Source organism: Hylobates moloch, unplaced genomic scaffold (genome assembly GCF_009828535.3).
Source record: "Hylobates moloch isolate HMO894 unplaced genomic scaffold, HMol_V3 SCAFFOLD_8, whole genome shotgun sequence".
NCBI lineage: Eukaryota > Metazoa > Chordata > Mammalia > Primates > Hylobatidae > Hylobates > Hylobates moloch.
The window spans coordinates 113,664,321-113,690,708 of record NW_026652283.1 but is presented as its reverse complement, the minus strand read 5'-3'; the positions used below and the strand labels follow the sequence as shown (position 1 = coordinate 113,690,708).

The following is a 26,388-nucleotide window of genomic DNA, read 5'->3' as shown; positions in this document are numbered from 1 at the left end:
CTTTTGAAAATGAATTTTTCATGGGTGAACTAAAAGAGGTCTATAGGTGATGTATAAGACTCCCAAATGATCCTTGCCCACTTTAAAGATAAGATGCAATCCCCTGGAAAGTGGATAGCTATCATGATTCTGTTTAATCAGCATCCTTTATGGCACTTCTCTGTAAGAAGCCAGAGACATTCCCAAGAGGTGCTGGTCTGAAGGTTGCAGAGAAAGATTTTGAGTTGGGAAGAATATAGCACGAAAGTGCTACAGGATTGTCAGGCCACCAAGGTGGACAAGGAAAACATGGCTGGTAGAATCTTTTTTAAAGACTATCCTTAAGAGTTATGTGTGGTCACAAATCTAGCTATTTCGAAGCAGAATGTATGGCCATGCTACCACTGTTAACAATAATATAGATAACCTTAGGGACTTGGATATTCACATTCTAACTACAGTCTTTTCACAGGTAGGAGAAAATATCCCTGCAAATTGACTGCTAAACTAAACTTTTACAATGAGCTACACATGAACTCAATATTAGTGAAGCTACCTTAGAAGGGAAGCAACATTAACTTCTATACAGGGAAAGAGTCAGAGTAGAATTGAGACTGCAGACTTCAAACTTGGAAGCTGGATGTAATGGGTATATTCAACAAGTTGAAGTTAAACACACAACAAGCAAGGCCCCAGGTGGTGGAAGTCAGGAGGCCTCTACTTCCAGCAGAACAAATCCCTAGAGTTAGTCCCATGACCTGGGCTAAGATTATGCCTATTAATTTGCCTGTCACATGGAGAATATTGTGAGAAAGAGGATCTTAAGAAACGACGGGCTTACACATCCTGGCATCTAACTCGCTACAGTCTATATGGGGCAGGTGCAGGGGAAAGCACAATATTTCTGGTGCTCTGGTGACAAGAGAGAATGGGGTTCCAGTGGTAAGTGCTCTCTAGATAACAAGGTTGGAAACTGGGAGGTGGGATCAGAGAGAGGTTAACTTTGTTGGCCCCTTGATCAGGAGGCTATTTTCCTCATAGAGATGGATTGGACACAAAAGCTTTGGGCCTTGTTTTGTGAATGGTGATGGTGTGTCGAAAGACTGAATGGGAAATAATTTTACTTTTTTTTCTTAAATCATAAATCTCAAAGCTCTTTTGTTTGAATCAAATACATAAATATGTCTGCACATTTCTCAGCCACGCTTTTTGGCCCACAAGACACTTCGGCGGTTGCATTAGGTGCTGGGGAAGCTGCTTGCTGGTCTTGAATGCAGAAGAGGACTGCAATGGGTAATTAATATCCCCACAAAGGAGGGGAGTAGACAACAAGAAATCTTCTGGAAACAGTCACCTTCTGGGAGCTCAGAGAAGAGTTCTACCCAACTCCAGACTAGAAAGAGAAGAGAGAGTCTGGACTGACTGCGTGGGCCTCTTTGTCACTCTGCTGCCTTTCTTTTACTCACGTAGTTCCAAGGAGAGAATTACTAAAATAAATTCACAAGGAGCTATAACTGTTTTGCTCTTGGGAGAATGTAATGAGGGAGAAAATTGAGTTCTCAAAGGTGATAGGAAAAGCTACTTAGGGATCAAGCTGCCTTTGTTTGGAAAGTGACTTGATTAGACCACTTGGGAAAATGAGTGTCTGTGGGTCATGGACATGACCTGGATGTTACGATGTCAGAGATCAGAGAACTCAGAGGAGCAGCATGGAGAAAACAATAACCTACTGTCATGTGACTTCCCAGCCTCTACCCCAAATATGATGTAAAGTTATTAAGTGTGATGGCTAATATTGAGGATCAACTTGATTAGATTGAAGGATGCAAAGTATTGTTCCTGGATGTTGCCAAAGGAGATTAACATTTGACTCAGTGGTCTGGGAGAGGCAGACCCACCCTCAACCTGAGTGGCCACCATCTAATCAGCTGCCAGCGTGGCTAGGATAAAAGCAGGCAGAGGAACACGGAAGGACTAGGCTTGCTGAGTCTTCCAGCCTCCATCTTTCTCCCATGCTGGATGCTTCCTGCCCTTCAACATCAGACTCCAAGTTCTTCAGCGTTTGGGTTCTTGGACTTACTTACACCAGTGGTTTGCTAGGCCTCTCGGGCCTTTGGCCACAGACTGAAGGCTGCACTGTCAACTTTCCTACTTTTGAGGTTTTGGGACTTGGACTGATCCACCACTACCTTCTTTGCTCCTCAACTTGCAGATGGCCTATCATGGGACTTTAACTTGTGATCATATGAGTCAATTCTCCTTAATAAATGCCCTTGAATATATACTTGTATCCTATTAGTTCTGTTCCTATAGAGAACCCTAACACACTAAGTTTACAAAATGTTTGGTTTAGAGGTATGTGGTATGTGTGGGCATACGTATGTGTACTGATCAATAGGAAAAAGCTTTGCATGAGAGAGCATAAGATAAAGCAGAAAGCATATACACTCTATCAAAAGCAAGACAGAAATTGAGGGAAACCACAGAAATATAAACTTTTATAAATTAGCACAGTTATTTTTTGTATGTGAGTACAGGGTTTAAGGTATTACCATATTGTGAAATTGGAGGTTTGAGGCAATTCCAAATTTAATAAACTATGAAAATTCCATATTACATTTAGACTAAACCTAAACAGCAAGTATATATTTCAGAAAAACTTACGGAAAAATATTTTCAAAAATCTTGTAGCATTTACAATAATAAGCTCATTTTCTAGAAAAAAAATCTATTGGTTCATTTATTTATTCAACACATATTTATTGGGCATCTATTATGTGCCAGCATTGCTTTAGGTGCTGGGGATAGATCTAAGGATGCAGACAATACAATTGAAAGCAGTTTGAAAGTTATAGATGCTTATATTTTGCCAGAGGGGAAGTTCAGATACCACATGTTACTGGTTGCCCTGATCTGCACTTCAGGAATATTGGACACAGAAAATTTAAGATTGCTGCACATTTGATACTAAATCCCAACACCATTTTTTTTTTAACATAAGTTGAATGTCCTCCAATTCAATTCCATTCTGACACCAACTACCTGGTGTTAGAGCAGACACTACAAGTTAAGATTAGTCTTTCACAAGACTGTCTTTACTTTAGATGCCAGCCACAGTAGGGCTCCTAGGAGTCTTAATCTGTTGGGACTACAATAAAACATGGCTTAGACTGAATGGCGGAAACAGAAATGTATTTTTTTTTCATGGTTCTGGAGGCTGGGAAGTCTAAGATCAAAGTGCTGGACTATTCAGTTTCTGGCCAGGGATCTCTTCCTGGCTTGCAAATGCTCACATGCTCATGTGTAAAAAACAGAGAAGCTCTCTGGTGTCTCTTCTTACAAGGACACTAATCCCATAATAATGGCCCATAATCGTTACTTCATCTGGACCTAATTACCTACCAAAGGCCGCACCTTCAAACACTATCAACTTGGGGTCAGGGCTTACACATGAATTTTAGGGTAATACAACTTGGTCCAAAGCACCAGGTTACCCACCCTCCTGTTTGACTTTGCTAAAATTTCAGGAGCTCCCATGAGCAGCTTTTGGTTTCATAATTGGCTAGACAGACTTACAAAACTCAATGAAAGAGCTATACTTAGAATTACAATTTTATCATAAAGATTTAACTCAGGAATAGCCTAACAAAAGAAATGCATTTGACAAGCTCTGGGGTGGAGGGTATATGCAGTGTTTCTATGCCCTCTCTTCATGAAATCCACATGTGTCACTCTCCCTGCACATCAATGTTTCACCAAGCTGGAAGCTCCACTGAGCCTTGATGTTTGTAGTTTTTATATGGGGTTTTATTATGTGGGCATGATTGGTTAAATCACTGGTCATTAGCGATTGAAGTCAATCTCCAGCCCCTTCCCCTTCCCTGAAGGTTGGAAGGTGGGGCTGAAACTTCCAACTCTCTAATTACATGGTTTTTTGTTGTTGTCGTTTTTTTTTTTTTTTTTTTTGTGACTACCTTCATTTGGAAGACCTGTAGGGATCTACCATGTATCAGCTCAGCAGCATAAACTCAGGTGTGGTTAAAAAGGGCTAATTAAGGTTTACAAAAGACACTTCTATCACTCAGGAAATTTCAAATATATTTGAAGCTCTGTGTCAGGGATCAGGAACAAAGACGAAATATGTAGTTTTTCTCATATTGTGGATGGAGATACAATTAAACTCCACTCAGGCCATAGCCCAATCCAAGCCAGTTGGAGGTGAGCTGATCTAAGATGGGCTCAGTTGGGCAGCTCTGCTTCTGGGGAGATAGATGGGCAAGAAGAATCCAATCAATCAGGCCTTCATGCCTTTACTATAGAGGCTGCTTCAGTCCCCGGCTCCCACAAGGTGTACATCATGAGGAAGCCTTCTCAACTCTTTCACTTTGCCCTCAATCTTTCTTGTAAGCGCTTTTATAGGTACACGGAGAAGAGCCTGCAAATGAATGTAATTTTTTCCTTGTTGCTGAGGCTGGTCCTCCCTTGGTCTCTTCCTTAGATTTTTTCTGCAATCTCAGCTCTTATGATTCCAACAAAAGGTGTGTTTTCACAGGTGATCAATCTGTAGCTAATCTTTTAACTTGTAGTTTATGGAGCTTTTTTGCACGCTTTTTTATTAGCTTCCCAACAGTGATCTTGTAAGACTGGCAGAGTAGGGCTTATTAGTTGTCTTCATTAATGTGAAGATACTGCTCTTTCCAGGATAGTATCTATTTCTCAAACATCCTAAATGGATTAGATATACTGCTCTCTGCCATGTCAGGTTCCTTATGGCCCAGTGTTCATTAGTAAAAAACAAACTGAGCCACTTGCAAGGTTAAAAACAGAGAAACAAGAAAGCACTTACAAGACGATTATTTGCCCTCCAGAGAAGGTATCTTACTTTTCTCTACTCCACAATATTAGTGACCATCACATTTTAATTAGGATATGTTTTACTTTAACCAAGTACTAAGACAGAAATCTTCAGACTTCAAATATATAAAAGAAATACCTGAGAAACTATTAAAAATGCAAATTCTAGGCAACATTTCCACATTTCCTGATTCAGAGGGGAAGGGTGAAGAGCAAGGCTGTCAAGAAATGTTTCTGTGAGGAAGTGATATTTGAGATGAGTCCTGAAAGGTAACTATGACTCTTGACTACTTTAAGAGACTGGCATGAGAAAGAAATGTCTGGTAGAGAACAAACCTGTTCCATGGCCCTATGATGAGATAAAGAAGTGATGTTTAAGAAACTGACAATCTCATTTTGATTAGAAAGCAGTGAGCAGAGAGTAAAGAGTTGTACCACAGAGATTAATAACATAATTGGGGTGGTATTAGACACTATGAGCTTTAACTAAGAGCCAAAAATATCATTAAAATATTTAAGCAGAGTAGTATGATCATAGATTCATATGGAAAAGGTGACTCTTCTGTACTTCAAAATTATGTATATTACAACTACTTCATGTTGATAATTTGATATTTTATATAGAATGGATACCTTTCGCAAAAATGTATTACCATAGCTGAAAAAAGAAGGAAATCTAAATAGTTCTACGTCTATTAAAGAAACTGAAATTTTAAATATTACTTAAAATAGTTCTTACAAAAAAAACCCCAGGTCAAAGTGGCTTTACTGGTGAATTCTCCCAAGCATTTAACAAAGTATTAATGGCGATCTTACATAAAATCTTCCAGAAAAACAGAAAAAAAAATAATCAACTTCTAATTATTTTATATGAGACCAGCATAACATTAAATCAAGAAACAAATATTTATCTTAACAAAAGCGGCCAGGGGTGGTGGCTCATGCCTGTAATCCCAGCACTTTAGGAGGCTGAGGTGGGCGGATCACGTGAGGTCAGGAGTTTGAGACCAGCCTGGTCAACATGGTGAAACCTCATCGCTACTAAAAATACAAAATTTAGCCAGGTGGCAGGTGCCTGTAATCCCAGCTACTCGGGAGGTCGAGGCAAGAGAACCGCTTAAACCAAGGAGGCGGAGGTTGCAGTGAGCTAAGATCATGCCATTGCACTCCAGCCTGCGGGACAAGAGCGAGACTTCGTTTAAAAAAGAAAAAAAAAGGTTAAAAAAAAAGGCAAATTACAGACCAGTCTCTCTCATTAAATCCTTAACAAATTAGCCAACTAAATGTAGTAATATGAAAAGGACAATACATCAGGACCAAGTGGGGTTGATTCTAAGTATGAAAGGGCCATTAAAGATTAGAAAATCAAATAATGTAATTATTCAAGTTTATACAATCAAGGGGAAAATCTAAATAGCTAGATTAATATAGACAACTTATTTGACAACATTCACCACCCACTTGTGATAAAATTTCAACAAACTTGAAATATAAATGAGCTTTCTTAATTTAACAAAACTATCCATGAAAAATCTTCAGTGAACAAGATAATCAATTATAAAGCACTTAAAAATTTCAAATGAAATAAGAAATATGACAAAAATGCTCACTATCACCACTTCTATTTTGTGTTATACTAGAAATTTCAGTCAGGACAATAAGGTAAAAAAAATTACATCATGGGCATTAGAATTGAAAAGGAAGAAATAAGATAGTACCTATGCATGGATGAAATGACAGAGTACATAAAACATCCCAAAGAATTGCAGACCCAATATTAGAAAAGATAAATTTAGCAAGATAATAGCGTATAAGTCAATATACCAAAAATCAATGGAATTTCTATATGTTAGTAATAAGCAAAGAGAAAAGAAACTATAAAATGAAACCATTCTTAACATTAAAAAATTAAGAACTTACGAATAAATCTAACAAATAATGTACAAGACATTTTTGCTTAACACTGGAAACATTATTGAGAAAAACCAAGGTAGACTTAAATAAATCAAGGAATATATCACATTCATGTAGTGTAAGATTCAATATTTCTTCTCTAAATAATACTTGATAGATTCAATGCAATCCCAATCAAAACTAAAGCCTTTTTCTCCTAAGGAAACTGATGAACTGATTTTAAAAGTTACGTAGAAATGCAAAGAGCCAAAAATGGTCCCAGCAATAATGAAGAAGGATTAATAGCTCAAAAACTTACAGTACCAGTTATCAAGAATAAGACCTATTACAAAGCATAATAATCAAGACAGTATTATAGGTTGAGTTAGAGAGAGCTAAGCTGGCTAATAGAAAATAAACATACCTACACATTCATGGCATGGTGATCTAATTTACGATTAAGCTAACATTTCAATGAAGAGAGGGAAAAGCTGTCTTTTCAGTAAATGTTGTTGAATAATTTCATATCCATGTGGAAAACAAATTTATCTTGGCCCCTACCTCATACATAAAAACCAATTCTAGATAATTTATACATCTAGATGTAAGAGGCAAAATGACAAAATGCTCAGAGGAAATAATACTTTCATTTTGGAGTAGGCAAGCATTCTTTTAAAGGACACACAAAACTTTTACCACGAAAGGGAAAAAAAGTGGTACATTGGAATAGAGTAAAATTAATAAATTCTCTTCCTGAAAAGTCACCATTAAGAGAGTGTAACAAGTGGCATGGGAGCAGATATTTGCAAACATACGTCTGGTAAAGAACTCCAAATCAGCAAGGAAAGACAGTGGACCCAACAGAAAAACTTCCCAAAAGAACATATCAAAATATTCAGTAAACATAAAAATGTTTTTAACTTCATTAGTTATCAGGGAAATGAAATTGAAACCACAATGAGATGCAAATACACATACTTAAGAATGGTTAAAAGGAAAAAAAGGGCTGGGCGGGGTGGCTCACACCTGTAATCCCAGCACTTTGCGTGCCTGACGTAGGCAGATCACGAGGTCAGGAGTTAGAGAACAGCCTGACCAGCATGGTGAAACCCTGTCTCTACCAAAAACACAAAAATTAGCTGGGCTTGGTGGCACCTGCCTGCAATCCCAGCTACTCAGGAGGCTGAGGCAGGAGAATCGCTTGAACCCAGGAGGCTGAGGCTGCAGTGAGCCAATATTGCACCACTGCACTCCAGCCTGGGCAACACAGTGAGACTCTGTCTCAAAAAAAAAAAAAAAAAAGACTGACAATATCAAGTGCTAACAGACATTTGAAAGAGCTGCCACTTTCATTTACAATCATAAATGAAACTGGAATTTCATGCTGTTGTTAATGTAAATTGGTGTTAAATTTTGGTAAACTGAAAATACCTCATAAAACTGAATAAGTGCACTTTTCAGTAAAATTGAATGTACTGCACTTTTTGATACATATGCAATAGCACAGCATATATATGCTCACCAAAAGATATCAACAGAAATGTTGATGGCAACGCTACTACAAGATATGCTTAAATTGTAGAGTAACCAAGTACCTACTATATAAATGGGCATTTATAGGTGGCTAAGTATCTGTTAGTATATCTACACAATAAAAGTATATAATAGTACATACCAAACATATATTCACATAATAAAATACTATTATACAATAGACACTACAACATGGATTTCAACTTATAATCATAATTCCCACCAAAAAAGCCAGTCAATAAAAAATACATTCTCTATACATCCATTTATATAAAGCACAGAAATAGACAAAACTAAACGGGCTACAAGCCAGCAACGTTTTGTTTCTTGACTGCTAATGGCTATATGACTATTTTCAGTTTGGGGAAATTTATGAAGTGGTACACTTATGATATTTTGACTTTTGTGCATATATTTTATGCTTTAATAAAAAGTTAAAGAAAACATAAACTTCACCAGCTGTTTATGAAGTGTTTATTTGAGAGGAGCAAGACAATTGGGGAGATTTAGGAGGCTGTAGCCTAGGCTAGGAAGTTGGAAGAAATTATAGAAAGTTTTCTAATTGTCATAGCAGGGAGCATGAAAATTAGTTAACTAAAGAAATATAGTAAGAAGCTGTGTGTGTGTGTGTGTGTGTGTGTGTGTGTGTGTGTGTGTGTGTGTGTTTCTGAAACAGAGTCTGTCGCCCAGGCTGGAGCGCAGGTGTGCGATCATGACTTGCTGCAGCCTCGATCTTCCAGGCAGAAGGGATCTTCCCACGTCAGCCTCCTCATTAGCTGGGATTTCAAGTGCATGCCACGCACGCCCAGCTAATTTTTTTTATTTTTTATGGAGACAGGGTTTCACTTTGTTGCCCAGGCTGCTCTTATACTTCTGAGCTAAAGTGATCTACCAACTTTAGCCTCCCAAAGTTATGAGATTACAGGTGTAAGCCACCATGCCCAGCCAGTAAGCAGTTTTAAGATCTAATAAGTGTGTATTTATGGTTATATCCATTCATTTTGTATCATTTTCTCCAGTAGTATTTAGCTATCCAGACACTAGCAATAAAAATGGGTACAACTGATAGTGTAAACAAAGGACTGTCAAGCAGCTTTAGAGTTTTGGCAAGAAAGTACTCATGTTTGTAAATAGAGATTTGATTTCCTGGTAGTGTTGTTATAGCTTCATGAGTAGCTGTGTTTTACTGTTCCCTTTCTCCAGGTAGCTTTTTCACCAGATGCATGGGTGATTGGTGATTATTTTTTTCCTGATATTTCAAATGGCCCAAACCTTAAATTTATCCTAGACTCTGCTGTTTTTCTCAATTTCCACTTTTACTTCATTATCTTGAATTTCTCCCTATTTGTTCATCTTGGAGAAAAAACCATGATTGCACAACTAACTATATTTGAAAGCTCAGGATTTTAACACTAGACAGTACTACCTCTTCTTCAAAAATTGAGTTTATGACTTGTATTTTCTGAGCTCAACCTGTGTCATGGTTATGTTTTAGATTATTTTTTGAAAAAAGAGTATATAGCTCTTGAGTGTTTCAGTGAAAGATTTTTACACTAGATTTCTTCTTTGGGCTTTTAAACTAATGAAATGGAGATAATTTAAGCTATAATACTCATGAAAAATTTCATTCAGAAACCACATGACAGAGAGAAAATAAACTTCTCATATACAAAATAACCTGGATGGCATATTTGAGATGGCATAAATTTCCATATCCCTCGTCCATGTGTAAAAGGCATTCTTATGAAGTTCAGTTATGTTGAAAATGCCCATTAAATCAAATATCTTTCATAATGCACCTACTATGCTCAAAGCAGATATTTAGAAAAATTCAATACTTAATCAAATATGGTCTCAATTTTCAAGAAGCCTACATATTTAAATTATGTATAAAATGGATATGCAATAAAGCCTTAGGTTTTTTTTTTGCAAAAATATGTTCTGCCACCATTTCGGGATAGATGTTGTGAGGTTCATTGTAAACTGTGAAATATGCATTTATTAGGAAGGGTGGGAGAGACAAAATGACTACTTTAGGCAAGATAAAAGCTGCTGATTCCCACCCCCAGATATGACCCTGCAGATATCCCAGAAACAACAGAATGTTTATTTATCCCAGAAGCTAATACTTCAACTACAAGAAACTGCCGATTTGCTAGATGATGACTGGGGCATAACATAAGCTCAGGAAATGAAAATCCTGGTAGAAAGAATGAGTACCAAAGACAGCCCCTTGGCAGCTCTTCAGATTGTGCCCTGGCTGGATCATTGACTGTGCCAGATCCATTTAGGGACCAAAAAGCAGTAAGAGCAGTTCAGTGCTGACTGGACTCACTGGGGTAACATCAAGGAGGTGCTACTAATGAGTAAATTGTAACAGTTCTACTTAATGCTGATAGGCTGGCCACTGTGAATTCCATTATCATTTACCACATCTGGATGAATATACCCAGGACAGTTCTTTGAAAAGAACACCCAGAGTTGAGATATTAACAGATGCCCTGAAATACAAAATTTGCTAGACAGGAAGCATCTTAGTCCGTTTTGTGTTGCTATAAAAGAATACCTGAGACTGGGTAACTTATAAAGAGGAAAAGTTTATTTGGCTTATGGCTGCACAAGAAGCATGGTTCCAGTATCTGCTTCTGGTGAGGACTTCAAGCTACTTCTACTCAAGGAAGAAGGTGAAGAGGAGACAGCTGTGCAGAGATACATGGCAAGAGAGGGAGCAAGACACAGAAAGAAAGGAGATGCCAGGCTCTTTTTAACAACTAGCTCCTTTGGGAACTACTAGAGAGAGAGCGCTTACTCACTCCTGAGGTGGCCATTAATCTAACTAATATATTCATGAGATCCACTCCCATAACCTAAACACCTTCCACTAGGCCCCACCTCCAACATTGGGGATCAAATTTCAACATGAGATTTGAAAGGGACAAACATCCAAACTATAGCAGGAGGGAAGGTGTGATTGGAAGGTTTTAGAACTGTATTAAATATAAAAAACACTCCACCCTAAAGCCAATTTTATCAGAATCTCTAAATAGGCAGAAAAGGGAGAAGCTAACACCTGGGTTAGCCCATCCCTAATCCATCAAAAGCAAATTATCAGATTCCCCCAAGGGAGAATTCAGAGGAAAAGTCATAAGGAACAAAAAAGGGAAGTTACATACGGATAAAAGTGACATTTCGTAAAAAAAAGAATAATAATTGATCATAGACACCTGTGCCAGAACAATATAGTCTTATAAAATGCAACACCTGACAGAATTCCATAGGGAAATAAATCAAAATACATTTGGAGATTTTAACTTACAGTTTTCAGAAATTGTTAGATCACACAGAAGGAAAAAGTACAGTTATAGAATATTTGAAAAAGTTGATTAGTAGCCTCAAAAGGATATACACATCTAGAATTTTGTACGGAAAATGGATTAGACATAATTTTCAAACCATGTAAAACATAAATAAAAATTGGCCATGCTTTTGTCCACAAAGTCACCCTTAATAAACGTCAAAGAATCAATGCAAACAAGATATCCAAAAGGCCTGATGACTCAAAATCCAGAAACCACATAAAAGAAAATATTTGCTAAATTTTAGAAATTTCTGCACAGCAGAAACACAAACATAAGCAAAGTCAAAAGAAAAACAGCAAAGTTTGAAAATATTCACACTTTGGGAGTAAAAATGAAACAAATTCTATGAGTGAAGATTAGTAATGGCTATAAACTGGAAACATGACAGATGCATTAATGCTTTGACAAGGCAATTCCACGTTCCTATGACCACATGTATGAAAACAGCATGTCCAGGTTCATTTTTGTAGCATCATTTGTAATAGAAGACTGGAAGCAGCCGAGACTCCACACGTAGGAGACAGGCGGAAAAATGATAGTACATATCTCACCATGGAATATTATGCAGTTGAAAAACGTTTTGGAGACTATCTATATACTTATAGGTATGTGTTGTTGAGTGAAGATTTACAGAGAAGAAAAGTTTACAATATAAGTTTTCGTGGAAGAATGTGGGGGAAATAAGAATATGTGTGTGTATCTTCTTATTGGCTTGTATTTGAATAGACACTGGAAGAGTAAACAAAAATAATTATCTATGAAGGAACAGAGGAAGACAATGTAAGTTATAGAAATCAGGTTTTTTATGCATAATTTAAAACACATTTTGTACTTTGTAGATGCTGATAATTATTATTATTTTCTTTTTTTTGAGACGGAGTCTTGCTCTGTCACCCAGGCTAGAGTGCAGTCGCAGGATCTCCGCTCACTGCAAGCTGCGCCTCCCCGGTCCACGCCATTCTCCTGCCTCAGCCTCCAGAACACCTGGGGAATAGAGGCCCCCGCCACCACGCCGGGCTAATTGTTTTGTATATTTAGTACAGATGGGGTTTCACCGTGTTAGCCAGGATGGTCTCGATTTCCTGACCTTGTGATCTGCACGCCTCGGCCTCCCACAGTGCTGGGATTACAGGTGTGAGCCACCACGCCCGACTGCTAATAAACATTTGTTAAAAAGAAAAGAGAGTCCAGGGGGTTCCAAGAGAGGCACCTCGGATCCAGTGTGAATGGAGTCTGTGATGCACTGCTCTCCACTGCAGTGGGGTCAGCACAGGCAGGCTCTGAGTACCAATGTCTGGAGTACCTATTTTTAAGCATCAGTGTGGCCATCCTGATATTGTAGGTTTAAAAAGATGCTGATACTTGAATTAGGGTTGAGGACAAAGATAGAGGGAAGATGTACAGAGCTAGATCAGCTACAGGGCAGGGCCAGCTGTTAGGTAACATGGAGTACCTTAAAATGGCGCCGTACCTTAAGATGGGGCCGGTTCTGGGCTCTTCTCCCCTCCTTGACGGGGCACTGTCTGAACCCGCCAAAGGAGGGCCAATCAGAAAGAAGCATCTCCCGCCTTCCCTTGGGCCCGCCCCTAGCCCAATCCACGCAGGCCCAAGGGATATAAAACCCAGCACACCAGCAGCCCTCTCTCTCTTCTCTTCCTTCTCCTTGCGTGGTGCCGCTCGATACCTCCAATAAAGATCTCTTGACCACGACCGATGTAGTTTGGTCTCCGCCCGGCCCCTTTCACCAACAGCTATTTATTGAGACGCTGACAAGAGTTTGGAGCCTATGTTGTGTATTCAAAGATTAGAGGAGAGGGAAATAAGACATTTGGATCATAATTCTGAGAAACTGAACAGAACTTGAGTCAGGCAATTTCTAACAGACCTATGTGCAAATTAGGAGCAGGTGAGGAAGTACCAAAGCCAGCTTTGCCAGCGCATTAATATGGTTTCATTGAGGACGAAGCCAATCCAGCCTGGCTAGCTGGTTTCCTTAAGTTAAGCAGTACCATGAAGAGAAGAGCGTATACGTAAATCATGCCAGAAGGTCCTGCGGGAAAGCGTACATACATCGTTTTCATTCTAATTTGGTGTATTAGTCCAGCTTTCATTGCTATAAAGGAATACCTGAAACTGGGTAATTTAGGAAGAAAGAGATTTATTTGGCTTACAGTTCTACTGAGTGTACCAGAAGCATAGGGCTGGCATCTGCTTCTGGTAAGGGCCCCAGGAAACTTTTACTCATGGCTGACGGTGAAGGGGAAGCAGGTATATCACAAAGCACGAGAGGGAGCAAGAGAGCAATACCATGCTCTTTATTAATTTATTTTTGAGATGGGGTTTTCCTCTGTCACCCAAGCTGGAGTACAGTGGCATAATCATAGCCCACTGCAGCCTCAAAGCTCTGGGCTCAAGTATTCCTCCTGCCTCAGCCTCCATACTATAAGCATGTGTACCACCTCACCAGCTAATGCTTTTAAGCTTATTTTATTTTATTTTTTAGAGGTGCGATCTCACTATGTTGCCAGGGCTGGTAACATTCCTGGGCTCAAGAGATCCTCCTACCTCAGCTTCCCAAAGTGCTGGGAATTCTCTTCTCCATGCCTTATCAAACCGTATGATATGGGTAGGTTTTCAAGTGCTTTCACATCCATTATCTCATGTGAAGCTCAGACTAATCCTGTTAAATAGCCGGAACTCTTATTTCTGTTACAATTTCTTAGATGAGAAAACTGATACTTAAGTAGGTAAAATGGCATGTGCACGTTCACTTAACTGGAAGTAGGTTGTGCAAGGATCAAATAGAATTCTCATTCCTGTTCACTGACTGGGTCATTAATTTGTTCATTTATCACTCATTATTGAGTGCCTAGTAAGTCAGGAACTAGGCATCCAAGTATTATACGAAGCAATTTCTCCTCTGGAACAGCTCACCATACCATGAAGGCCTCTTTCTGCTAATGCTGTATCCAAAAGGAATTCTCTTCTCCATGCCTTCTGCTATGCCACTGGCAAGAAGAAACATGCAATAAAGGTATGAAATTCTTCTCCAAGGGTTTTGAAGATCTCCACAGGAGGTCAGAAAGCCTATTTATTAAGGCTCTAATTATCTAGTTTTATGATTTGATAGGATTCCCCACCCACCACACAGATACATTCCGTAGGATATTAGGAGCACATCAAGGAGAGAATAGGGAAATTTTAAAAGGTGGAATTCAAATGCATCCATTTTTATGCATTTTTTTATTTTTATAGATTCGGGGGGTACAAGTGCAGTTTTGTTACATGGATATATTACATGGTGGCAAAGTCTGGGTTTTTAGTGAACCCATTACTCGAACAGGGAACACCACGTCACTAGCCTTTGAATGAGAATGATGAGGAGGTAGTTGGGAAACTCACAAAGTGAGGTACTTGGATTATTTCAAGATATAAATTATTCCTCATATGCCCTACCCCCACTGCACCATGGATAGGAAAATTAAAGCTTTCTCACAGGCATACTGCAATTTGCCTTGTTATCTTATATATTTTTTTCCTTTATGTTAAAAACTACTAAAGACCTTCCCAAATACATTGAATTATTTTCACTTTAAGAATCATTATTTGCTTGCTTTAAGTTGATGTGGGCAGTGAAGAGTACAGAGAAAGGAGGGATCCTGGAAATGATAGAGGTGAAGCCAATTTGAGGACTGAGGTCTACTGACATATTTTTGCTTTAAAAATGAGGGAAAAATAAAACACAGAAAATGTAATCAAGATTAAATGAGCAGGCTGGGCACGGTGGCTCACGCTTGTAATCCCAGCACTTTGGGAAGCCGAGGCAGGCAGATCACGAGATCAGGAGATTGAGACCACAGTGAAACTCCGTCTCTACTAAAAATATAAAAAATTAGCCGGGCGTGGTGGTGGGCGCCTGTACTCGCAGCTACTCGGGAGGCTGAGGCAGGAGAATGGCGTGAACTTGGGAGGCGGAGCTTGCAGCGAGCTGAGATCACGCCACTGCACTCCAGCCTGGGCGACAGAGCAAGACTCCATCTCAAAAAAAAACAAAAAAACAAAAAACAAGATTAAATGAGCAGATTTTTTAAAACCATAAATGAAGGAGGGAATCAAACAAAAACGATTTCAAGTACACACTGTTCATAACTGGCTTCCAACAGAACAGTGTAAGTTCATTATAGGCTGTAACTTTTATAATGAATTTGTCGCTAAAATAATTAATTCCCAGGGAGACCTACTTGGGGTGGAGCAAGTTCGTGGAATAGTATATTTTTCTAGACCTGTTTGGGAATATCTGTCACAAAGAATAGAAAATTGAAGTTAGAGATATCCACAGGAGCCATATGAAAAATATTTCAGATAGTACTTTTTTTTTTGTCTCTGACAATTATCTGGAACCTGCCATCAATACTCCACTAACAGTGATTTCAATGACAGTCATAAGCGATTACTGTTTTCGGAACCAGTGGTTAATTATTGGTTTCTTTAAAAGAAGGCAACTGTTTGATAATGTTGAAAATAAAATGTGGTTCTCTAATATTCTTTTTTTTTTTTTTTTTTTTGAGACAGAGTCTCGCTCTGTCGCCCAGGCTAGAATGCAGTGGTGCGATCTTGGCTCACTGCAAGCTCCGCCTCCCGGGTTCTCGCCATTCTCCTGCCTCACCATCCCGAGTAGCTGGGACTAGAGGCGCCCGCCACCGTGCCCACCTAATTTTTTTTGTGTGTATGTGTGTGTTTTTAGTAGAGACAGAGTTTCACTGTGGTCTCGATCTCCTGACCTCATGATCCGCCCGCCTCGGCCTCCCAAAGTGCTGGGATTACAGGCGTGAACCACCATGCCCGGCCTCTAATATTCTTCTAAACAGAAGTTTGTGCTGGCCAGGGAGAAAACTGTAGTAAGGTGTTTTAGAAGTAATTCCCTCATATAATTTTGATTGTTTGTCAAGCTTCTTTTTTCCAGCTTGCTCAGTTTTTCCTGTTCTCAACTCAATGTACTCAAAGACTAAAGGAATAAAGGAAAAATGGAAAGAAAACAGAAGCATCTCTCCTTTCACTTTTTTCCCCTCTCAAGTACAATCTTGGTTGAGCAAAATGTCATTACGTTTTCATGTAGTGGGCAAACATGACCGACCCATTACAGTGGGGTGAACTAAGATAACCCATTAACCACAGACAGAAAGTTGAATATAGATGTGCACATAGTGAATACTCGAGTTCTATGAAGTATGTCACCCTGATATATTAGGCAAATACTTAGAAGGAAGCTTCAGGTTAGAGAGAGATTCGAACAAACAATAAAATTAAAGCCTATTTAACAAATTAATCCAGAAGTAACCATATGTATGATAGAATTAGATTTCTTCCATTAATCTGATATAATAAAGTCCTGATCCAAGGAAATTGAAATGAAAGGTACCAGAGTAAGAGAGAAATTAAAAACCTGTGATAGCAACCCAAATGGTCTGCATCTCACCAAATGAGCTCTACTTGACTTGTTATAGTTTTCATTCCTGATCTGGGCCAATACAGGTTTGATATATAAAATATTTTGAATAGACTTAACATGTAAATATGTTAAGATAAAATATCTTCGCTTTTTTTTTCCCCTCTCTTTTTCCAATCCTGTTATTTCCATCATCATCACTCTACTTTTGCCAGTAAATTCTAAAATACAATCTTAGAATAAATGTCATTAGTCCTTAACATGTGGTTAGGGATACATGTTATGAGGATGTTTCTCAAAAATGTTCATTTCAGGCTCAGAAATTGATGCTGGTGCCTTCACACAACTGCCTTATTTTTATTTTTGAATCTAATAAAAGTAGAGCAATGTCGAGAAAATATTAACTGATTAGTCCTTTTGATATGAGGACTCTAGAATATTGTTTCATAGTCACTCTCATATTTTTTGGCCAGGTGCTACCTACCAGGATATTTATATTATAGGTATTTACTAACTACTTTTCGATTCCTGTAATTCCCAAATTAGCACATTTTAAATTTTCATTTTTTTTATTTTTGATGAATAGTGACATTTTAATTGTACTCACGTGGTTGAAGACTTATTTTCTGTTTATGTAATTCTCTCTTCCCTTCACTCCAACCCTTCATTCCCTTCCTTTCCTTTTTTCTCCTGCATATCCTCATTTCTCTATCTCTTCTCTTCTTTCTCTCCTTGCCAGCCTCTGCATCCTCCTATCTTTCTGGTTGCTTCTTTCTACAAATACTTGATGAGTTTCTACCATGTGCCCATCACTATGCTTAGTTCCAGTGACACAGGAATAATTTCTGCCATTGAGGAGATCAAACTAAAATAGCATTAACATAAGGCAACAATAAAATATTTATAAGGTACTGTGGGGGAAAACTAGAGGAAGAAAGGGGCAGTTACTTGGAGGGTTAAGGGTAGAATGGAAGCATTGGAAACATTCTGATTGTTAATTTTTTAGGAGTCTACCAGAGAAATGAGGACATTTTAGTCAAACGGAAAAATAAAACAAGCGAACAGAGATATGAAAATGCAAAGGGTTTTGGTGGGGGTGAGTAGCCAGCTCTAGCTCATTGATATGATTTGGCTGTGTCCATACTCAAATCTCACCTTGAATTGTAATAATCCCCACGTGTCAAGGGCTCGCCCAGGCGGAGAGAATTGAATCATGGCAGAGGTTTCCCCCATGCTGTTCTCACAATAGTGAATACCTCTCATGAGATCAGATGGTTTTATAAATGGGCAGTCCCGTGAACAAGCCCTTGCCAGCAGCCATGTGAGAGCACGCCTTTGCTCTTCCTTTGTCTTCTGCTGTGATTGTGAGGCTTCTTCAGCCATGTGAAACTATGAGTCCATTAAACCTCTTTCTTTTAAAAATTACCCAGTCTTGAATATGTCTTTATTAGCAGCGTGAGAATGACTAATACACTCACGCAGGAGCAAAAGCAGCATGGTTTGAGGCAGCGGAAGCATTAGGTATCAGGAAAGATTTTAAAGGGCCTTCCATTCTGTGGTAGGCATCATGTATTTTATCTTGTAGGCGATGCTCCCCTTCAAGGGTTTTCAAAATAGTAAACAGAGTGACCTGTTCTGCTTTAAAAATTGTTTCTAATATAAGTTGATTAAGGACTTACTAAGGAAATGTATAAACAAATAAGAGAAAATTTTTTTTATTTATGATCCCTTCCCAAATAATTTTATAAGCAAATAGCCTGATACTGTCTTCTCAGGAGCATCTCCTGCTCAGGAAGTGCTGAACCCATTATTTGCTTCAAACCTTACCAGTGAGGTTTTGTGTGGCCAGCACTGTTTAAAGAGGAGATGCAAGGTGTATGCAGATTCACTCACAGCTGTTCATGAGCCTCTGTCAAGGAGTTTCTGGAAGCTCAAGCTCATTCTCTTCACTGTGTATTTTGAGTGCATCCAAGCTGTACTATAGCAATCTGAAAGGCTAGTGGAGAAAGGACCCCAAATAATATCAGAATAAAGGCATTTATTCAGTGCATTTTTCCTTTCACCCCAAATGCCTAATGGCAGCATATTATTTCTTGAGAAAGATTTCAGTTACTTGTTGTGATTGTGATCCATTATCAGGTGAATGTGGGGGCAGCACAAATTATTTGCCATTGAGTTTTAATGAGTGCCATGGAAAAATTGTGGAACATCTCATTCAAAATTGCAGTGATCTTCCTTGATAGCTTCAGCAGAAAAAGTGGAAAACTGAAGAACATTTTTAAAAAAAGAAAGCAGTTAAAATGGTTTCCAGTTACTAACAACCTCTCTCTCAAACCCTGCTATTTTATCATTTATTTAATGCAATCCATGATTTAGCTACAGCCTTAAATTTCACTTTCAGTTTTCTTTCTTATGTTAAGACTGTCTGGCCTTCTCCATCTGGCATCCCAGGAGCAAGCATTTATTCATTCCTGATTACCAAACACCTGGGCAGTTGCATATTGAGGCCTACAGCTCTAAGTGGTGATGAATGCTTATTAAAGACTGCCATTTTATGCACATATTTTGTGATTACTCCTGTCTTTAATTAAATTGCAAACATTTCAAACTTTCTGTTGCAGATATATGAAACTCCTTTTCTTTTTAAAAAGTTATTTTTAATTGATAAAAATTTATATATGTATTGCATAAAACATCATGTTTATAAATATGTATACATTATGAAATGGCTAAATCAAGCTAAATATATATACATTATGAAATGGCTAAATCAAGAGTATATGAAGTAATGATACGCTACCTCGCATACTCATCATATTTTTGTGGTGAAAACACTTAATAAAATCTATTCTCCTAGCAATTCACAAGAATACAGTGTATTGTTATTAACTGATATACAATAAATCTCGAACTTTTTCCTTCTGCTTTCATATGCTTTGACCAACATCAATGCAACCCACCCTCCCACACCCACTCCCGGTAAACACCATTCTACTCTCTACTTCTGTGAGTTCAACTTTAAAAAAATTCTACATAAAGGTGAGATCATGTCTTCCTTTTCAAGCTCAAAGCTAATGCTTTCAAATGATAATAAAATGGATAACTCCTAGCCAGACTAAATCTGCCTTTTAAATTAACCAAGGATGTTTGGGTTTTTAATAATCAACAAGTTATTGGTTTCAAAAATCATATACAAAAAAGTATAGAAAAATGTGCATTATTATTTAATAGAAATACATGTTAAAATAATAATACAATAGTATCAAGGCATTGATCTAAGTCACAAAACTCCTTTCTCCTCTGATTTTAGAGATGTGATGGTTTGTTCCATTTATTCACAACTTAATCAACAGTGACCTTGTATTACCCCTTATTTTCTCGTGCAATTATTTGTGCTGCAAGTTTTCTCAGCATAAGTAAACTTCATGCCCAGAAGGCATGAAGTGCACACCATTCTTTTCTGGTACCTAAAACCCCACCTCCAGAACCATACCTGCTGCCTGGGATATCTGTATTAAAAAATATTCCCTTGGAATTAAATATTTTGATGAGAAACTTGCTTCCACTTCTTCAATATGGTTTACATACAAATCAGGAAAGTAGATTTGCCTAACATTTCTTATACTCTTATTTGTTCATTTTATGTTTTTTCTTTCTCTTTAAGTTCACTTTATCACTTGCTCCTAGGTTTTCTTCTCTCATTATTCCAAATTGTCGCTTATCTTTACTCACATGTGTAGATCCCCAGAATTCTTAAATTCAGACTGTTGCCACCTTGTAAACTTTCCAACTTTGTGTGGTAGAGAAGGAGCCAAAGTATTTTCTCCAATAATGGAGAAGTAGGTTTGGAGATAAACTGTATTTTCAAATATATAAAAGGTGACGACCTGGCCCAGAGAGATGTCTACAACATATATTTTAAATAATCACTGTGATGCAATGTGGACAGGTAGGCAGAGACACAGAGAAATGAGCAAAGGTAGGAATGATAGCATCAAAAACAGAGGAGAAGAGCCTAGAATGAAACAGGAGTCAGAAAAGAAAACAATTGATTCTGGCAAGAAATGTGAAAGAGTTCAAAAACTGACTTTTATAGGAAAGACTAAGGTCAGAAAAAAATTACAGGAAATACAAAACTGAGCTGTGATCATAGAAAAGGTAGACGACACTAAAAATGTCCTTTGTAAAGGAACTCATCATAGTAAGAAAAAATCATCCCCTTAATCCTAGAACTGAAAAACTACAATTTGTAAGTTAAAAGTAAAACCTTATAAATCAGTCAAAGACACTAGAGAAATAAGAAAAACATACTTAACACTCTAGAAAATAGACAGGTTAAAAAGTATACACATTGAAAAGAAGCTGAAGTAACTCCTGAGATAAAATTCTTTTAAAAGACAAGATAATTCAAAATAATGACAATATTTTTCAATTGCCTGAGTAAAGAAAACACATGTTCCAATAGGAGAAGGAGGAAAGTGATTCAATACCATTGAAACCTGTCAGATGAACAACTCTTTCAATATCCATTTTGGAGAAGAAGGTCATATTCTCAAACTTCACAGAATTTGTAGAATGTGGTTCAATGCTCTGGAATTTATTCCCAGCTAAAATAATAGCACATGTACAGGAAAGGAAAATGAAGTTTTTCAAGATTAAAATAGAGTTTGGGGAAGTAACAGGCTTTGAAAGTTTAAGAAACTGTCAGCAAAATAAAGATACTCAGTTCCTAGGTACCAGTATATACTCACACAAATTGACATTGTGTTAAAAATTGATTTCCAGAAATAATTCACATGCGTGTTTTCTAATTTAATTGCGAAACATATATTGAGTCCATCCTGTGCACAAACCAATGTGCTAAGTAGACAAAGAGCTTTATAAGTTGGTAAGACTGCCAAGAAATCAAATATTGGATGCCACCTTTTTTTTTTTTTTTTTGCAACCGGAGCACCAGCCACTATTGTCACTAATTGACTTAGATATCAAGGGACTGGGGCAATATAATGCTTTAAAAAGATGTCATTGAAACTGCGACTGTGACGTTTAATGTTATTCCCACGTAATGGGTAAGTATTGTTTTCTTATACTTGGAGATATTCACATAGAACCTGGTTAGCCCTGAGCTGTCAGGAGTGAGGACATGATAGAATCTTTGATACACTGTTGTTCTCAAGGAATTTTTTGGCCAAAAAGAATATCTGATTATCATTATAGGATGGTACATGTGTGTGGGATGCCTATGTTATGCTAGACTTTTTTTTCTTTCATCAAATTTACAGAGAGTACCAATGGGACAAATCAATGTAGTATAGGACACCCAATTTTTTCCCCTTTCCTAGTTTATACCTACTTATATCCTCTTTTATTAATATAGTTTTTTGTACCATTATGAGTCCAAACTAATATTTATTTTAATAATCAATTTGCATAAGTTCATAGGAACCAAAAGTTCCCCATGCAGTGTTAGTGAGGAATATGCCTACACATTTTTCTCATTAAAAAGTCATGCCTGACCCTGGCTTTTGCTTTTGGCCGGAGCTTGAGATCTGAGGCTGTTTCCTGATAACCAGAACTGTTAGCAGCATCTTTACCTAATATAGGGGTTTGGAGTCAAACACTTTGGTGTATGTGGAAAATGATTTGAGTATCAATGAATCAGTCAAGAATTCTGGCCAGTACTCATTTTAAATCAATATGGAAAACAGATGGGAAGGAAATGGTCTTCCTTATTACAAACTCTGGAAATGTGATACAGATTCTTTCAGGCTGTTTTCTCATAATTTTGAATGTTTATACATTCACAAGATGTACCTCCGTATCCATTGTTGTCAGTAACCCAGGGCTTCTCTTGCCAAAGATGAACTAGCTGACATCATTGTGAATGCTATTACAAAAATCAGATAAAAATATCAACAAGTGCTGAAATATCTTTAAAAACAATGGTTGCAAACAGAAAGATGATTAAAGTTATCCCAGCAAGAGCAAGGGTGGAAATGACCAAATTAATTGATGAGAGCTCAGGAAAGAAGATATAATTTTGAAACTATACGTATGCTTTCGAAATTTCAACATGTGGGAAGAATCTTTTGATGGTACTCCTTTTTATAATTGGATACATTTGTACTCAGTTCTGCACTGCAATGAAATGAGAAGGACTATGATTTTTGTAGCATCTAAATTTTACAAAACATTTAAAAGTGCCATAAATAGGAACAAATTATCGTGGTCTTGCAAAAATGTTTATAGAATAAAGGTACTCCGAAAGGAGGCAAAAACACTATTTTTGTCACCATCATATCTGCAGTATTTATGCATTTTAATACAGAAAATAGAATTGAAAATATATTCTATTTAGCAGATTTTGCACCTGCAGAGAGAATAATTTCTCAATTAAAATATAATCTATAGAAAAGAGTCAACTGAAAGCACTAATAATTTTAAAGTTTTTAACCGTAAATTGCATCTTGGAAGAAAATTGCAAACATGGCAGCTTCAAATAGCTATTCTTTCTACACTGTCTATTAAGCAGGAGTGGTTCCTTCTCTCCACCCTGGAGCATAGCTCTCTTAGTCATTTAGCAAGTACTTCCTTTTCCACTTTACCAGAGTCAGCAATGTTTACAGTTCTCGAGTAGAGTCATTCCAGCAGAAACCACGCCACTCAGCTTTCTTACTGAGGCTTGTGAATACCTGGGAAGCAATTTAAGGGATTTATCACGTGTCCACCCACGAGACAGAGTCTGCAGAGAAGGCCCCTTCTCTGCCGTGCTTTATACTTCCACATTTTTACAAAACATAATCTAGGCTTTGTGTCGTATTTTTTTTTTTTTTTTTTTTTTTGAAATGGAGTCTTGCTCTGTCGTTGTTGCCCAGGCTGGAGAACAGTGGCCTGATCTCAGCTCACTGCAAGCTCTGCCTCCTGGGTTCACGCCATTCTCCTGCCTCAGCCTCCAGAGTGGCTGGGACTACAGGTGTCCGCCACCGCGCCCAGCTAATTTTTTGTATTTTTATTAGAGGTGGGGTTTCACCATGTTAGCCAGGATGGTCTTATTCTCCTGACGTCATGATCTGCCTACCTCGGCCTCCCAAAGAGCTGGGATTACAGGCGTGAGCCACCGCGCCCGGCCTTTGTACTGCATTAAAAAGAAAAAAAAGTCTAATTCTGGAACTCGAATAAAATCCTTCTTGTCCTACATTTTATTTTTGAATCACCTATTAAATTTTCTGTCAAATAGATAATTTTGTGCTAACATTTTCTTAGGAGTGACTTTAAAAGGCAGAAGCCTTCTACAAAGATATCATTCTTTCTCCTTTATCCTTTTACAAATTTTGACCTAGAGAAGAAACAGGCAACAGAAAAGGGTGGAGGTAGAGAGAAAGGAAGGGTTTTCGATTGCTCTTGGTTAAGAAAAGATGAGCCCCTTTTTGGATTGCAGGCTGGTGCCAACTGTTTTCTGATTTAGGGGTAGATGAATGTTATCATGAGGCCTACTCAGGAAATACTGAGATAGAAGTGATCTGAGAGGATTCTTTAACTTGGGTGGCCTGATTAAAGTTCTGTCCATTTATTAAAAGTAGCTATAGCAAATGAAATGACTGGTAGACACCTGGCCTCTCAGTCTTGGTTATCAAAACATCCTTGCTTCCATATCTCTTAGAGGAGCATTCCAAGTCCTCATCTCAGTACTATGAGCCCCACACCATGACAAATGGTTCTAACAGAGTATTAAATATAAATTTGTCTCCTGTCACTGCTTTTGCCCTGATCTTATGTTACCATTTTATTTTATTCCTTTCTTTATCATCACCTTAGACATTTTACAGAGAGGAAATTATTCTATATATGGATTTATATATGTTTAACATTTTACTTTATAATTTTCATTTGCAAAACTCTACACAGATACTTCAAGACTTAGAATGAGGTTATGTCCCAATAAATCCATCACACACTGAAAATATCACAAATTGAAAATGCATTTAATACACCTAAACTATCAAGCACTATAGCTTAGCCTAGCCTACCTTTAATGTGCTAAGAACACTTATGTTAGCCTACACTTGGGTAGAATCATCTCACACAAAGGGTATTTTATAATAAAGTATTGAATATCTCATGTAATTTATTGAATACTGCATATTATGTCAAAATTGTGACAATTTAGTACCATCGTAAAGTCAAAAAATTAAGTCAAACCATCCTAAGTCAGGACTGCCTGTACTTAAGAGTTTTATAGATCTTCTTAACTAGAGGGGACTGCTTTGTGAATGGAATGCATAGAAAAAGGAGGTGGAGGAAGATTTGGGAGTAAAATTCTTATAGAGCATGAGGGTCTTCTCTGGTTTGGGCAAATAGAGTGAGACAGAGGTCCTTGGAAAGAGATGGATGGAAAAAACAGAATACATGTAAGCCAAGAGAAGAAAATGGCATTTCAATCATAGTTTAAGACAGCAGAATAGTGACAGAGAAGGACTGTGATTCTACTCAGGGAAGAAGACAGCCTGGGAGTGGGGACCTCTCTAGGCATCAGAATCATGTCAACAGGAGTAGGAGAGGAACAATTGAGAGACACAGTTAATGGGATTTCTTCTTCTTTATTTTGGATCTAGATAACTTAAAGTTGATTTTAACTGATTACTCATGTGAGAACATCGTCATAAAAATCAACAGAAACATTAATAAGCTAATTTCTAAAACTTTGTAATATCTTAATCCTAATCTAGTTCTGAGGGGGCACCACTGTCATTAGAAACTTGTTTCACCATAAATGGGAATGAGACAATGTGTCAAAACCAGTCAAGTAGTAAGATAATCAATAGGAAGGTAAAGATGGATCAAAGACCTAGACAAGATGTTAAGATAAAATACACTAAGCAACCACAACAACAGGGACCAGGTCAGCTTCCTACCATGACCAGTCCCCAACAGGGTGTGGGTAATGAAACCCTGAACTCAGTGAGGTGACTCTGCAACAATCAGTCTTCTCAATTTGTAGACATGGATATAACTCATGTCATGAACTGGGTCAGTGAAGCAATTATGCTTTTCTGATGCCAATGCTCTCCCTGAAACTGTACCATCAAGGAAAATTCTCTACAAGTAAGGCAGCTTGAAGTACCTGAATTCAGAGAGAAAGGAATCATGACATCTATTAGAGGTAAGTTCAACACAAGCTCTGCATAATATTGTACTTATCTTTAAGTCTGTGGATATAAGAAAATTATTTTCTTTAATAGCAGTGGGGGCTGGGCACGGTGGCTCACCTCTGTAACCCCAGAACTTTGGGAGGCCAAGGCGGGCGGATCACCTGAGGTCAGGAGT

The 26,388-nt window shown here is 37.9% G+C and overlaps 1 protein-coding gene across 7 annotated transcripts in view; it reads right to left on the bottom strand.

The window, feature by feature from the left end:
• MSR1 (macrophage scavenger receptor 1) overlaps positions 1-26,388 on the bottom strand; it is a 741,681-nt gene that overhangs the window by 25,645 nt on the left and 689,648 nt on the right. For 4 of the 7 annotated variants that reach the window (XM_058442300.1, XM_058442308.1, XM_058442304.1 and 1 more), the window contains 2 exons: positions 18,892-19,329; positions 10,426-13,402 (listed from right to left, as the gene is read on the bottom strand). The exons of 1 other annotated variant lie outside the window; for it this stretch is intronic. The gene's annotated coding sequence lies outside the window, so the exon portion shown is untranslated. Of the gene's footprint in view, positions 1-10,425; positions 13,403-18,891; positions 19,330-26,388 lie in introns of those variants that run through there. 2 more of the 7 variants (XM_058442301.1, XM_058442302.1) reach the window with 2 other exon arrangements.